This window comes from Petaurus breviceps, unplaced genomic scaffold, assembly GCF_028583685.1.
Source record: "Petaurus breviceps papuanus isolate PSGF00001 unplaced genomic scaffold, PetGlider_PUasm1.0 188, whole genome shotgun sequence".
Classification (NCBI taxonomy): Eukaryota; Metazoa; Chordata; class Mammalia; order Diprotodontia; family Petauridae; genus Petaurus; species Petaurus breviceps.
In genome coordinates this window covers 10,625,792-10,637,990 of record NW_027185804.1, presented here as the reverse complement: position 1 = coordinate 10,637,990, position 12,199 = coordinate 10,625,792, and the positions used below count along the sequence as shown (strand labels likewise).

The 12,199-nt window shown below is 40.3% G+C and overlaps 1 protein-coding gene across 2 annotated transcripts in view; it reads right to left on the bottom strand.

Annotated features, from left to right (window-relative positions):
• Positions 1 to 12,199, bottom strand: part of NAV2 (neuron navigator 2) — a 464,415-nt gene that overhangs the window by 182,764 nt on the left and 269,452 nt on the right. The window lies entirely within an intron of this gene.

Sequence of the window (12,199 nt, the reverse complement as noted above, 5' to 3'; positions counted from 1 at the left end):
GCCGATATAGAAGGGGGCCATTTATGTCTTCGGTGTCTCTTCCTTGATTTAGTGCAGGGTCTCTGGAGTTCTCAAATTGAATAAGTGAAACATTTCACACATTTAACAGGATGTATTTAACATGCAGGACATATTTAACAAGGTCAGTCCTGGAGCACGGACTCTGCTATCCCACAGTAGAATACACACTGAAAGACACACACAAAGATTCTCACTTATTTCAAACCAGTTTTAACTCCTTTCAGTGTTTACTTTCTCAGCTTTTTTTAAAATTTTGATATAAATGCTATTCAGATCCAAAAAGTGCTTGTCCATAGGCAGCCGGGTGGTATAATGGATAGAGCACCAGCCCTGGAGTTATGAGGACCTGAGTTCAAATCTGGCCTCAGACATGTACTGTGACCCTGGGTAAGTCACTTAACCCTGACTGCCTTAAAAAAAAACAAAGAAAGAAAAGAAAGGTACTTGTTTAACAGGTCTGGGATACTCACAGAATATTAGAGTTTTGAATAGCCTGAGGAATCCTCCCCCTCATTTTAGAAGGGGAGAATTTCAGACCAGGGGAAGTGACTCCTCTAAGATCACACAGTTCTGTTAACAGAAGAGCTAGAATTTCAATCCAAATCTCCTTCATTGCAGCTAAATTTTCTATATGCTTCTTCCATGTGCAAATGTAAGGAGAAGGCAGGGGGAGGGGGCAATCAAAACTAGCCTTACATAGAGACATACATGGAATTATTTGAAAGCCAATACTGAAAATTTCCCTTATCTGTTTCACACCCTCCCCTCCGCCAAAATACCCAAAGAAACAAACAATTGGGCCACTAGCTGGCAATGCCCACCATTCCTTTTTAGTAAATATACTTTGGGGAGGCCTCAATACATTAAGCCATTATTGACCCCTTATATTTTCACCAGCTAGTTTGCTTGGCTAACTGACCCCTTACTTTAGCAAGCAGAGAATAAGATTTTTTAGCCTGAAGAGAGGCGAGGAGAGGAAGATGAGTGCTTAAGGAGAGTAAGGCCAGGTATGGAAAGACAGTAAGACTGGGGCTGTAGGAAGATGGAGACCTAAGCCAGGAATGGGAAAAGTGCCCACCAAAGGGAGGCAAAGGCTTTTTCCTTAGGAAGATATTTCTGATTCCTAAACTTCTCAGAATGAATCCTCAAAAAGTATTGAATATAGGTGGGGAACCTGCTGCCTCAGAGGTCCTCAAGTGCAGCCCTAGAGGGCCAGATGTGGCCTCAAGGCCGCAGGTTCCTCACCCCTGAGACAAAGCAGAATCAAGCTAGGCCTGGAGGAATGAGCCATGCCAACATCTCAGGTTCCACCAATGTGCAATAAACAATGAACAATACAACGCTGGACAAGTGTCTGAAGAGATGGACCGTACATCTCCCTCTGCCTCTGGGACACACCCTCCATTTGGACCATAGAAGGAGGAGGTTAGCTCAGCATCTATAATGATACCATTTAACCTCTGTTTGCCTTTATTTTTTATGTTTAAAATGAGAATAATAAGGGCACCTCCCACTGGGCTTGGAATGAAAAAGACTCATCTTCCTGAATTCATATTTGACCTTAGACACTTACTAGCTGTGTGACCCTGGGCAAGTCACTTAACCCTTTTTGCCTCAGTTTCCTCACCTATAAAATAATCTGGAGAAGGCAATGGCAAACCACTCCAATATCTTTGCCTAGACAAGCCCAAATGGGGTCACAAAGAATTGAAGGTGACCTGAAAATGAATGAATAATAACAAAGTGCTTTGCAAACTTTAAAGCACTATATAAATGCTATTAGTATTATTATTAGTGGGGGGAAGCAGATAAGTCTACATAGAAGAGTGAACCTTTGCAGGGTAGAAGGGAGGAAGTACATTCTAAGCTTGGTAGGTCAAGATCTAGAAAGAGCTACTTGTCCAATTTAGAAGGAAATTATAGCACGTGATGGTGAATAAAATAAAATGATGCTGGAGTCATTTTATGGAAGATTTTCTACCTGATAGCCTAAGGGTAACAGGGATCTACTTCTATTGGGGCATGACGTGGTTGTCAGGCCCGGCTGAATCAAGGTTGGATTAGAGGAGAAGACAGGCTGGAAGCAGAGGGATCAGTTAAGAGCTATAAAAAGAGTTCAGGCAAGAGGTGGATGGGGGCCTAACTGAGGGGGGTGGTGATGTGAATGGAGAGAGGGGTATGGACATGATATATGAGTATGGGCATGGGTAAGTACAAGGAGGAAGAATTGGAAGAATTTGGCAACAGTATAGAGTAGGTTGGAAGGTCTAGGTAATATCACTTAATGTGATGCAGAGTCAGTGGAAAGTTTTTAATAGATTTTGACTACCACCTTCTTTATATTTATACTTTTACATTTTAAAATGCACATATATTTGTGTTTGCTGACAATAATAAAAAAAAATTAGACAAAGAAAGAACAACTATTTTTATTTGGGAATCCTTATTGGGAATCCTGGATTCCTGTACCTCCCTTAATAATTTTTACTAAAATTTAAATTCCAAAAGTGTTTGCCTTAAACCAGCATTGTACTCTCTAAGTCAGAGGTGTCAAATGCCAGGCCCACAACACTCCCTGGTGTGGCTAGAACCAGAATAAAATGCAATTGAGAAATATTTAACAAAATAAAAATGCAATAAAACATAGATGACATTACATTTTAAAACCAAATCAATATGGTGTCTGCAGTATTCCTTATGTGTAGATTAGTGGCCCCCATTTCTATTTGAGTTTTGACACCACTGCTCTAAGTGAATGAAATTTGCTGCAAAATTGTATGTAAATTGCCAGACCAATTCTTGGCTGGGCCATTAGATGGAGCCATGCAATGCTACCACAAAAGAATAAGCAGGATGTTACCACAGAGAGATTAGCCTGGGTTTCCCCAGTTACAGTGGGAAGCGTTCCTCATCTCAATTAGTGCCCATATATCAGGGGATCCAGGAACCTAAAGAATTAGATTTTACAATAGGCTTTGTAAAATGAAGAAGTTTGGTGTGGGGTAGTAGAAAGGGCATCTGCTTTCAAGTCAGGACACCTGGTTCAAATCCTATCTTTGGCACTTAACACCTATTTGACTGGGCAAGTCAGAATCACCCCAGACCTCAGTTTCCTTCTTTGCACAAGGAAAGGGTTGAGGCCTCATTGAGTTTTACATCTCTTATCCTATGCTTATAAGACCTCTCAGGTCCTTTGCAGCTCTCACTTTCCATGACGCTTAAGATTCTAAATCCTATTTAGTATTCTTAGTACTCTTATTATGGAAAGTTATTTAACAAAGCAATCACTCATTTGAATACATAAAAAAAATTCTTTTAACATATGGACCCTATGTCTGCCCTTAATTTCATTTCAGAGCCATATGGCACTCTACATTTTTAGATCACGGATAGGTAGCTTTCCCAGATCAACACTTGGATGTCATCTGCTATTTTCCTATCTTTGCTGGTACAGTGAACGTCTATCTTTCTGAAGCGGTGTGATCAGCTCACCATGAAACTCAGACAAAAGGTGCTTGTTGATACTAAGTCAATTGGACCTCATGGTAATAAACTGGATTTTCTTTCCTGATCTAGTTTCAAGCAGAATTAAAGGGGTTTACATACATATAATCACACGTGTGTATACATGTTTGTATATATGAATATATACATAAGCTAATTACAGCTGACTCTTTCACACTCTGCATCAGTGAGACTATTTGTGATTTCTCACATACAATATTCCATTTCCTAGCTCTGTGTGTTTTGCACAAGCTGTCACCCACACCAAGAATCCACACCCTCATCAACTGCGCCACATGGAATCCCTGACTTCCGTCAAGTCCTAGGATAGTCACCACCTCATACAGGAAGCCTATACTCATTCCCCCAGTTATTACTGTCTTTCCTCCTGGAAATGATTTTGTGTTAATTTTATGGATACATGTTCTCCACTCCATCCCAATCTCCTTGAAGGAAGAGACCATTATGGAATTTGTCTGGGGTTTTTTGGGTCCTTATCCCCAACTACTAGAAAAATATAACAATAAAGCTTTGTCAAGTGAATGAATGAATGAATGCATATATAACTGAGGAGAACTATGGACCTTAAAAATTATTCTATAAACTCAAAAATCTCCCTTATTTTCAGAAAATTTGTTGCAATGATGGGTTTTCTAAATGACCTCAGAGTAGTTGCTCTGTACTGATTTATATGTTACACATACATATAGGCTGTTTCTATATGAAGCTGATAAAATGGGATGCAGATAAAAATGGAAAACTTTAATGTAATTATTTCCAAAAATTTGGAAGTTCATTGTTATGTAGTAAAAGCATCTAGAGGATTGACTGAAATTTTCAGTCTTTAATTCAGACGTTGAGAATTGTGTAGATATAACACAAGGTGGGGAGAACATGAGTGAGATTTTAAAACAAAAGAATAGATCACATTAACTACAGTACTTCCAGGTTGAATGAATGAATTTTATTTTTTCATCAATTTATTGGACTTTGACAACTATTTCCATTTTCTGCTTTAAACTAAACTTTAGAGTGAAATATACAAACACTTTTAGATACTAATCTTTTAAATAATTAATAAGATAATAGATCATTCTTCAATACTTTTAAGAATTTGTTATGTTGTTAGTAAGGACAGCAAAAACTACAGCCTCTTTATTACTTAGAAGACTGTCTTCTAGAGTAGTTGTAGTTGAACTTTTCATCTCTCTGCAACTAGTCTATAGATAGGACTTTTTGATATATGATAACCCATCAGGAGTAGGGATTGTTCTGTTCTTTGAGCTTGTATCTCTGGTGTCTGGCGATAGAAAGTGCTAAAGAAATACTTGATTGATTAAATTGGCCTGGAAAGGACATAGGAGATGATTTAGTCCAAATGGGATTTTATAGATGATCAAGATAAAGGCCAGAGAGGGGAGTAACTTGTCTGGAACTCAAAGTTTTAAAAGGACAAGTGCCGAACCCTGTGGTCTTCTATTACAGTATCGAAATGATGGACCAGGGGTCAGACAGTGCTAATAATCACGTACCTCCCTCTTACATGGTTTACAAACATTAAATTTCCTATTATTCTCAATATGGTATCTCTGTCCAAAACCCAACAAAATCTAATAAGATGAATTTAATAGAGACAAATAAATTAATACATTTATTTAATAGAGATAAGTATAAATGAAGTTTACACTTGGCTTTGTAACAGGAACATACTTAGGTTTTCCCTTCCTATGGGGTGATATAGAGCATGTGTTGATATTTCTTGCTTGATTTCACTTCCATGTGGAACTTTGGGAAAGATTTTCTGGCCCTGCATGACTGAGGGGTTATATTGTGAAGTGATGAAAATCCTTCTAATTGGCCGCAGAGGCGGAAGAACTTATGACTCAGAGGTTGGTGGGATGCTGAGCTAGAATGAAGTGGCTATATAAAAGGGGGTGGGGGAGAACTCTAACCAGTATCTCTCTCTCTTTCCTTTGTATGGTGGCAGGTCTTCTTTAAGCTGCCTTCCCAAAGGTTGGGTGGGCAAAAGAAAGCTGCTTTTCTTCTATCTGATCATGGTAGTTAGGACCTCTGTCTCTTTGTCATTATTCTTTCCTGATATTAGTTAAGTAAGTATTACAAGAGGGAGGTATCTCAGCAACCTCATGAGTTTCAGAGATCCGATAGTGGTCAACGTTGAATGGTGGTAGTAGAAGTGGCCACCAGAGTATCTGTGGATGAATGCAGAGAGAGAGTCATCCAAAGACAGAGGCAGTTTCAGGAATGTGACCCCTCACAGTATGGAGAAATGCAAACTACAGTTTATAAAAAGGCACAAATCCTGGAAAACAAGCAGAGAACTTCTAAGGGAAACTTCATGAGGACCCCACAAAAGGATTTCCAGTGAACCACATATGCCAACTTTTGGGCCACATGTATGTACCTGACATATAGGTCCCCATAGGATTCTTTTTTTTTTTTTAAGCAATTGGGGTTAAGTAACTTGCTCAAGGTTACATGGCCAGTTATTTCTGGGTGTGGTGCTAAGTATCTGAGCCCGGATTCGATCCCAGGTCATCCCGATTCTGGGGCCAGTGCTCTTACTCACTGTGCTACCTGGCCACCCCATCCCCATATGATTCTTTACCAGTGTTCATATATAGGCTTCTTTCTATTAAGCTTGATACCTCAGCACCTATAACCTAATAAAATGCTGAACTGAAGATATGCTTTCCTTCTCCTTTTGTTCTTTATATATGGTAACTTCCGCTAAACCTACTATGTAAGAGCCCTGTCCCTGTATTATTTTTTTATAGGTAGACAACCACTCCACATGCAAATCCAGCCCTACATGCCCAAACATATTTGCATGACATGAGTACCTTCTTGAGAAATCCAACTAAAATTATATCTGAATCTTATTATGGGAACCCCAAGCTTACCCTGTAAGAGTAAGTTGGGAAAGAGTCACCAGAAGAGGTGCTACATATCTGAACTCATCTAGGTTATATTCGGGTCCCTCCACATTTTTATAGAGATCTACTTTTGGGGATTCTCCTGGGACTCTTGTTCTTGGGTATACTAGTTTGCAGGAATCCAGTAGAGAAAAAAATAGCATTTTCCTCTTCTGTTTTACAATATAATTAAATAGTCTGTTTTGGCAAAAAGATAAAGATGAGAAGAATTATCATGCCCATTTAAGACATAGCCAACTGACCCATTTTGACAAGATCTAAGTTGTGAAAAGTAGGAAATCAAAAAGTAAGTCAAGCAAGAGAAAGTCTTTCACTCTAACACTCAGGTTTCATCAATGCTAACTGGTCACCACAATGAAGAGGCTAAACGTGTCCATGTACTGGGTCCACCAAGAAACACCATCTCCTTGCCAAAGAGAGAGACATGGCGGCCATGGATGCCACCAGTTTATAGCACATGGTCATCTGTAAGATATTATAGACAAAAAGGTCACAAGTCTATGAGCAATATTGCCTCACAAAAGAGCAAAAATCAGCTGAGGTGAAAATACATGTGCAAAGAACTTTGAATGAGAGATCTTACTAACTTAGCACCTCTCCCACGGGTTACACTTGGTGAACTGAATTGAACACCCCCAAATAGTCTTCTTTTTGCTTTCACTGTTTCAAATCACCATTCCAAATGAGCCTCAATGTAATTGCCAAATTCATATTCCTAATATGTAAGTGTGACGATCCATGCCAGTTCCCTCAGTTAATTCTCATGGCTCCCAAGGCTTCTAGGATCAAATATGAACAACTCTGTGTAAGATACAGGATAAAGCTCTTCACAACATGATTCCTTATTCTCTTTCCAATCTTACACAGTTTTCTCCTCCATTCCTGAGCTATTCTAACTATACTGGCTTACTTGCTGTTCTTTGCATATGATATTTCATATCCCATCTCCATGCCTTTGCACAGATTGTCAGGCTGTCCCCCTGCTTGGAATACTGTAAGGGTTATGGGATTTAAAGATCTCCCATGCCCATGGACGTGCTGACATAGCAGAGCAAGAAAAAAAAAAAAGCCGAACCAACGGGCCTGGGGTTGGGAGTGGGGGGCGGTTGCTTTTTTTTTTTTTTTTTTGAGTTAGGACTCCGGCTGAGGACTGCCAGGGGCCGGAGCTGCTGGGAGCACACTTCCAGGACACTGGGTGGTTGCTGTGAGTGGGGAGAGGAGGACCTTTGCCTGAGGTAGCCTGTTCTGTTTTAAAGGCTTGAAAATGTGGGTGCTTTCTACTTTATCTACCTGTGCCAATATCATAACTACTCTGATGGCTTTCACTTTCTGGTTTTGGGACTCAGTCTTTTGGTATCTTAATAAATTTTCTAGTTTATTTCCCCAAATGGCAAACCTGACGTATTTTGTGAAGGATAATTATATCAGCATATTTGTAATCTCTATAGGCATTGTGAATATGGCATTGCTGATACATTTGGCGACAAGGATGGGATCACAAAATGTCAGGCCTCTATTTGGAAGCAGTGGGGCTTTAGAGGGAGAAATGGCTATTCCAGGATGGGAGGATTTGCCTTATTCCTCTCTAGCCAGAGAATGGGCTAAAAGCACAGGGCCCTGTGAAAACTGGGAACCAAGACTAAGAGAGGGAGAACCTGGAGATTTGGAAAGATGTTTGAAAGCAATACCCATAGAACCAGGCAAAGAACTGGCAGGAGTGTGCAGGAGAGGCTGGGTGCTGCTAACAAGTTATCGCCTTATGTGTAAAAGTAGGAATAAGCTGCTGAAGGAAAGAGCTAGGATGGCTAGGGATTCAGCTGGTTTGCCTGAGGATTCTTCTGTGTCACAGTACTCAAAAGAGCAAACTGGAGGGACCCATGTGGTCCAGGAGCAAGCTACTGTTCATGTAGCTAAAAGGAAGCAAAAAACTAGCAGAAGGAATGTGCATGCAGCTTTTGTACAGGCTGGGCAGAGTTGCCCTGACAGCTTCCAGGAGAATGTGTGTGAGGAGAATGGAACAAGGTTAGATGAGGAGTCTCCTAATGTAGAAGCTCTCCCCATATGAAGAAGAAGGCAGGAGAACCACCGAGGCAAAACAGAGTCCAGGGAGATAATTGAGGATTTCACTCAACAGGAGATCACTGATATATTGAGTAGATTTACCCAAAGAATGGGGGAGTCTTTAGTGTCTTGGATAGTAAGAATCACTGATGAAGGCGCAGGAGGAATAACACTGGACAATGAGGACTGTTTAAAATTCATAAGTATCAGTCAGAATCCTTTTGTACACCAGGCTTTTAGGGATCACCATATGCAAGGAGGAAATAACAAAACGAGTCTTCTAGCTTTAGCTGCAGAAGGTTGCAAAAAGCAATATCCAACTGAATCTATGTGGCCTAGGGGAGACAGACCCTGGTACTCACTTAGAGACTGTATGAGAAAGTTAAAGGAGGAGGTAATGAAAACTGCTATCCTGATTGGAGATGCAAATGCATATTATGATACCCCCCTAGGAGTTCCTCATAGAAATATCATAGTGAAGACGGCTCCTCCTGCATATAAGCACCTAATTCTGACTCTTTTAATTGGAGAAATAGGGCACCCTCTTTCAGAGGTGCTGGATAAGATTTCACAATTAAGCGATTTAGGGGAATGGGAAAAAGACAAATTGCCTCGAGAGAGAAGAGTAAACAGCCAGAGGATTCAGAGACAAAATAGACCCACAAGAAGGGAACTGTTTACTGCTCTATTAAGAGCTGGGGTGGACTTTAGAAGAATAGATGGTATTCCAACTGAAGAGCTGCATAAGCTGTACCAAGAAAAGGTACTTAGCATTAGAATGAACAGGGAAGCAGGAACCACCCCTGCAGGTATTTCTGAATCTAAATCTTTGTATCCAAGTTTGTCCCACCTTCAAGGGGAATAGGAGATAGGCCAAGCCCCAGCCCAGATAAAAGAAATATGCAGAAGAGATTGCAGACCCCATATTGGTTTAACAATATATTAGAAGAATGGATCAACTACTGTGACTAGGGCACTGATTGATACTGGGGCTGAGGCCACACTTATCTATGGAAACCCTGATAAGTTTAAACATGGAACTCCTATTACCATCACAGGTCTTGGAGGCACTGAAATATCAGCCAGACAGGTTAAAATAACAATGAAAATTGGGCAGTTACCTAAGAAGGAATATGCTGTGGTTGTTGTACCCATTCCTGAATACATCATTGGAATAGATGTATTGAGAGGCATGACTCTGAATTTACCTGAAGGAAGATACCAATTTGCTGTGAGGAAGATAGGAATTAATACAGTTTTAGTAGGAAAACTAAAAATGGACCCAATCACTTTACCTGAACCTTCTGAAGTAATTACTTTAAAACAGTATCGTGTGCCAGGTGGGCAAGATGAAATTGCCACTACTATAAAGGAATATGTTGAAGCAGGAGTGTTAGTCCCTACAACCACAAGATGGAATAATCCTGTCTGGCCAGTAAGAAAATCAGATGGGACGTGGAGAATGACCGTGGATTATAGACAGTTGAATAAGGTGACTCCTTCTTTGTATGCTGCTGTTCCAGATACCATCACCTTAAATCATTTATTCTACCGTGAGTGAGGCTACAATAGTCTGGTTATTGTCTCTTTGCTTCTTCTAGATTTTTTGTTTGTTCACCTTGTTTGTTAGATTTGTTTCCACAGGCTTGGTACCCTCCATCTGTAGATGCCTGATAGCTTAAGCTGGATGTCACCCCCTGTCTGCAACTGTGATGTGTCACCCTTGGACCTGGCATCAAGCATATTAAGAACTGACCTCTCAAATGGGACCCCTAAGGACAGGGACAGCTCTACATCCGATTTCAGCAGCAAGTAGCCATAGAAGAAGAGATCTTCACCCCTTACCACAAGATTTTGGGGCCCCATTTGTTCGGGGTGGGGGGAATGATGGGGAGCTTGTGCTCAAGCCCCACCCTAAAATATGGTTTTTTGTGTTTATTGTGTGCTATTCTTGTTATATTGTTGTGAAATTTTGTTGACACCAGCTATTCCTACTATATTTTTGCCAAGTAAGGGACATGAAAGATCTTGGGGCCGAATGTAAGGGTTATGGGATTTAAAGATCTCCCATGCCCCATGGACGTGCTGACATAGCAGAGCAAGAAAAAAAAAAAAAAGCCGGGCGATGGTGTTCGTGGTGGGCAGTTGGCGGCAGTTGCCTTTTTTTTTTTTTTTTTGAGTTAGGACTCCGGCTGAGGACTGCCAGGGGCCGGAGCTGCTGGGAGCACACTTCCAGGACACTGGGTGGTTGCTGTGAGTGGGGAGAGGAGGACCTTTGCCTGAGGTAGCCTGTTCTGTTTTAAAGGCTTGAAAATGTGGGTGCTTTCTACTTTATCTACCTGTGCCAATATCATAACTACTCTGATGGCTTTCACTTTCTGGTTTTGGGACTCAGTCTTTTGGTATCTTAATAAATTTTCTAGTTTATTTCCCCAAATGGCAAACCTGACGTATTTTGTGATGGATAATTATATCAGCATATTTGTAATCTCTATAGGCATTGTGAATATGGCATTGCTGATACAAATACCCTCCCTCTTCACCCCTACCTTTCGTAATACTTGGCTTCCTTCATGACTCAGCTCAAATGCCATGTTCTACATGACGCTTTATTCAAGTTCTTTCCTTCTAATTATCTCTTTATCTGCTCTGTCAGGATCTTGCATGCATCAATTTAGGTACATGTTGTCTTCCCTTCTGGAATGAAAGATTCTTGAGGGCAGGGATTGTTTGCTTTTTCCTTTGTATTCCCAGTGCTCAACACTGTGCCTGGGACATAATAAATGCTTAATGTACGCTTGCCGATTGATGGATTGAAGACTCTCCTCAAACAAAGTCTCCCATGCATATTTAACAACTGTGTAAGACTCGTTGACAGATGCAATGACAGTGTTAATTTAGTTCAGTGGGCTGTTGATTACTGACATAGAGAAAGGTGTAAAACAGTGAGACATATGTTCACCTAACTGGTTTGCCAGTAGTTAGATATAATGTGCAGAGTCCAATGGGAAAAAAGATTGCCTATTGATAATTAGCTTCTTCAAAAACTCCCATTAGCAGATGACATTGCCCTAATTGAACCATGACCCAGAACACTATAAAGCTTCCTCACTGAAATCCACAGCAATACAAAACACGTCGATCTAACAATTTACAATGAAAAAAGGAACAAGCAAATAAAGTGGATAAAAACAGATATTACCCGGGATATGATATGTAGCTGGAGGGATAGCCCATCACTGGCCTGTTCATCTGTCTTTCTCTGTAAGTATGTGTCTATATAGACATATGCACATATATGCATACATGTAAATGTATTCTCCAATGTATATTAAAATTCTGCACGTCGACTCAGTGTGTACAGCCATTCTGTACATGAAAACATGTGAGTATATGTGTCACACATTTTTGTCTCTGTGTCAAGACTGTCACACACATACGGTTACGTGTTAGACTGCAGATAAGGTACACACATTAAGTAAATTTGCAGAACTGGGTAGAAGGAAGAAAGTGGGATTGCATTTGAGAAAATGTTCAGTACTTTCAATATTCCCCAAGTTGCTCATTGCTATAAGAAAGACCATTTCTTTAATGTTAAAACTCTCCCAGTGATTCTATATAACTGTGAAACATGATATACACCTCAATAATGGAAGAAT